The sequence below is a fragment of the Crassostrea angulata genome, chromosome 8 (genome assembly GCF_025612915.1).
Source record: "Crassostrea angulata isolate pt1a10 chromosome 8, ASM2561291v2, whole genome shotgun sequence".
In the NCBI taxonomy this organism is placed as follows: domain Eukaryota; kingdom Metazoa; phylum Mollusca; class Bivalvia; order Ostreida; family Ostreidae; genus Magallana; species Magallana angulata.
In genome coordinates, this window is record NC_069118.1 from 2,332,518 (window position 1) to 2,337,298 (window position 4,781).

Consider the following 4,781-nt stretch of genomic DNA (forward strand, 5'->3'; position numbering starts at 1 on the left):
GGGGGCACTCTTTTTTGCAAAGATAGACATAATCACACTGAATCAATCAATCAATTAGAGTGGCGGATTTAAGGGGGATGTACACTTCATAAAATTGCCAAAATAAAGTTCACATACTCCTTCTGGCAAAGAAATTGAACAACTTGTGGGAGTTTATAAAATGAACAACTTTTCGGAAACCCGTGGGATTTCTTTACATCAGACTGATTTCAATTACTAAGTATGAGGAAAACCCTTGGGTTCAATGGTGTAACTTGCAGAACACACAATGTAGTCATGCTCCCCGTGGGGTTAAATGTGATCGATCAACCACCTTTGAGTGATTGGTTAAATACTAACTAGTGTTTTAACAACTCTTCCACGTTTATTACAATACAAGCTGGCATGGTTACATGTATCTTCTTTAAAAACTTCATTAACATCGCTCCATTTTTAACTGATTAATTTTGCAGCCATTCCTTATTTAGAGAAGGAAAGGAAATGTTTGGTATATTTCTGTACAGAGACTTCTGATGGGAATACGACATCGACAAACCACCAAAATTTTGTATTTTTTTCTTCTTATTTTAAAACAAAATCTTGTCAAGAAATGTTACAACAGTCTAGTTTTGAATACTTCAGTTTTAACCAAAAAAAAACCCCTCTCGAAACCAGGAGATTCCGGATGCTTTGCCCTGTGCCTCCTATAAGGGCTTTGCTCCTTGCCTACAGCTGGCTTCTCCTCTAACTTCAAATTCAAATCCTAGACCCGCCATTGATTTCAATTTTAGCGCGAAGTGAGTTAATTCTGAAAACATTAACACAGTTAAACATAACTACTTTTAAATTTGTAGCATAAATACAATTCAAGGAGCTCCATGATTATAGTAGATGAAAAAGATACGCACGCATTATCCCCTCTTTTATGAAAAAACACCCCGCCACAATCAAACTTTTTGTGAAATTGCTAAAAAAAAAAATAGGCATGCATAGAGCCCTTTGCGGCCACCTAAATATCATAGCCCTTACCAGATTGACTTGTTAGAAGGTCTCATGTTTGCATTTTAAGCTTCATGTGGAGTCTTAACCCCGATCCTAATTTGATGTTTGAAAAAAATTATCATAAAAAGGGGGGGGGCGCAGGAGGAGTTGAACGAATTTCATATTGTTTATACCCTAGCTCCAGGTTTCAAAAAATTGTAAACCTTTGGTAAATTTCCTAAATTAAGGCGACAACAAGCTAGTGATTCAAGTGGGCTAAAGAATTACAGTTTAATTCACTATATAACCACATTTGTCATCCCCACCCCAATAAGAAGTCTCAACCCCTGCCACATTTCAAAAACAGCACAGCACCAAAATAACATTGCCATTTAGTTTATCTCTTACGACTGGGAAAGAAAAGATTAGAATATTATAAATTTCAGTACATTTTTAATGTGAGGGCATTTTAATATAATCTAAACATATTTTATTGAAAAGATTTAATAGGATTTGGAAAACAGGCATAGCCTATGTATATCCTCTCCTTGTATAATAGGTCAAGTTACATTTTTTTTTATAATTATATAGGATAATGTACATATCTAACTATAGTCATGCATTTGAATAATATTATATTAAGTATATTATTTGCGAATTATAGAGCTTGAATAATATATGAGGATCCACATTACAATATTCTGATCAAGTTATACACTTTTAAGGTTGAAGTTTACAACAAAATTTTATTGTATGGATCGTTAGAATATCATTTCTGAAGCAAGAGTACGTTGTTCAAAGAAAGATATATCCCCTTAATGTTTTTATAAGAATTTTTTTGTATTTTTTTTCCCGAAAATGTAGAAAATCTATTTTGGTTGTAAGAAACGCACTGTAGAGTTTAAAATTTGATGTGAATAAATGCATAATATAAATATCTAATAAATCATGCCTATTTACAATTTATCAAATCGTTAATTCTATTTCAAACATATGTACTGGTATTTTTCGTCAAACTCTTCTATTGCTGAATGACCTCCTAGCATCGTCGCCAATCATTGTACGTGTCCGCTAATTTTAGTCAATATGTAATTCATGATATATACACGTTATAAACTGGCACATGATATAATACCTTTTCAAACTGTGCATCTCATCTCAAAATTACAAACTTACAATGTATGTAAACACCCCATAATGGTCAATTTGTTGACTTGAAGTGGTGCTCGATTTTCTTCACTTTACCCGTATCGCTCTCAGCCACAAACAGATTGTCGTTGGTGTCCACACATAAACTGCACGGACCGCGTAAATCACACTTGTCAATGTAGCCGAGAAACTGTCCGTCCTGATCTAGGATGTGGATTCTCTGCAAAGAACCATCTACAGTAAGAATCTGACTCTGGCTATCTGTGGTGATGTCTAGTGGTCGAAATGATTCCTTGGCAGTAGAGGGAGGGCCAGTGTAAGTAAACCGGAGATCCCCAGCCTGATTGACCACCACTACCGCATTTGCTGCATAGTCTACCACGCAAATGTCTCGGTTTCTGTTCTCACTGCAAGGTTTCATGCAGCCATGTGAATAGCAGTCTAGTCCAGGAATGCTAAAGCTTTTTTCCTTTGATAAACCATGGTAACGGAAAAGTTTTGTTTCTGTACTATCATCGTCGACCATGATGACAAGAACGCCACCAGAGCGGGAGCTGCAGACTCCCATTGGTATCCATCCACGTGGTCTGTTAACTCTCCGTAATTGTGTACCCTTTACTATGTTCACAGTTCTATCATTACTATCAATATAAACGAGATGTCCCTTCTCTGTAACTGCTATGTCATCTGGCCTGTTACCTGACGCGGTTTGAACAAAGTTCTCTTCTTCACTTCGGAGGTTGTAGAGTCTAAGGATGTTGTCATCACTGCTTGTCCAGATTTTATCTTCTAGGCAGGCTACTCGGTGAAGTTTTCTACATCGAGTGTTTATTGTTGGGGGTGTTAGGCATTTCTCTTGGTATCCTAGAGTGGTATCTATTTGGACTTCCTCTCTTGTGAAAGACATAGCTGAAAGAGAGCCAATTTGTTGATGAATTTGATCTCTGTTAACTTCATTGGGAGAAAACTTTGGTAATGTAACTTTTATCATAGAAGGCAATCTTGTGAATTCTTCATTTCTACACTTGTATTTGGAGATAAGGCCGACATCATTGGAGTCTAAAATATTTGTCAGATTAGTAATGATCTGTGTAATTTCAGATATCTTCCATGTGATTTCATCTTCTTGTGTTTGAAGAACGGCAAGGTGTTTGGAATCCATTTCATCAAGGTTAGATGTCATCGACTTAATAACGGTGTCTATTTCTTTGTGCAAGTCTTCGCCATGTTTGCAAATAGCTGTTACCAATTTTTTGGAATTTTTCTTCAGTTCAGCTTTTTCAAAAGGAATGAAAGATGCGATATCTTGATATTTAGAACAAATGGATTTTAGTTCTTGTAAATCTGTCTGAATTGAGCCTTTTTTCAGCTTAAGCTTTTTAAGTAAATCAATGCAATTATGCCCCTTGTGTAATCCCGAGAAAGCACACTGCAAACAAATAGGAATGTCGCATTGCTCACAATGAAATTCACACTGTTTTGTTGTATGAGTTGGACATTTTGGATAATTAAGGGTGGGTCCCCTGTATTTGAGTGGCACCATATTGTGAAATTTTGATGAATCTGAGACATGATTTACTATGCAATCTTTACATAGATTTATGTAACAATTTTCACAGTGCATGGGGGCCACATGTTGTTTTACACAGGGAGCACCGTACAACATCCTGGGCACTGATCACAGGCTCCATCTTTATGTTCTTTGTAGGTATTCAGTAGTAAAATGAATCGATCTGAAAAATAGGAAACATACTATTATTTGCATATAATTTAATTCTGGTTGTAACGCGGCATTTGATTGGATAGAAAAATTTAGTTAAATTTGTATAACCTGGTTTGCACGTCACAAGACACGTCACAATGCACCAACGTACTAATTCACTTGACGTTACGTATGAATTTTGAACAGATTTATATCATTTTTAAAAGTAAAACGGACTCAATTTGTACAGCAAATTCCAGAAAATTAAATTATAAGGAATGAACTCAATATCTACCCAAGTTATACTCGTATATCCTGGGTTGGAGCAATTTACGCTTTTTTATAATCCGCTTCGCTATACAAGTATACGAGTATAACTTGGGTAGACATTGAGTTCATTTCTTAAATGCATTGTTCTTTCCCACTGTAAGTCCATACGGAGGAACTGCAATTATTTTTCTCTATTTGCATTTGCATTGTTCTTTCCCACTGTAAGCTCATACGGAGGAGCTGCAATTATTTCTCTATAATCGCAATTGCTCTGTCAGTATACTATGACGTCATAAAGGTGTAACGTTATATATACTTTTCCATGACGTTATAGATTTAAACCACTATACGATACATCATGTGTTTTTCTCCAACTCCATTAAAATTGACGTATTTACATGTAATATTAAAACATGTTTTTGATAACATTGTAAAGGAATTACTGTAACAGTAACTATCATTGATTCTGTTAACAAATCTATGTGAATTAAAAAGATACATTACAGTCTGAATGTTTACTTTTGATGTAATAGCTAAATGTCAAGCTCTAGGCTAATCCATGGTATTTGCGAGTGGTAAAATGCAAATATAAGTAATAAACAACGATTATTTAGTGAACATGGCGTTATGAATAGCAACTGCTCTGCTGGCATATTTTCCATGATGCGCTAGCGCGCATCATGGAATATGCCAACAGAGC

At 35.6% G+C, this 4,781-nt stretch overlaps 1 pseudogene; it reads right to left on the reverse strand.

The window, feature by feature from the left end:
* Window positions 1-1,149: 1,149 nt before the first annotated feature.
* On the reverse strand, window positions 1,150-3,800 carry LOC128160202 (uncharacterized; annotated as a pseudogene).
* Between the last annotated feature and the right edge of the window lie 981 nt (window positions 3,801-4,781).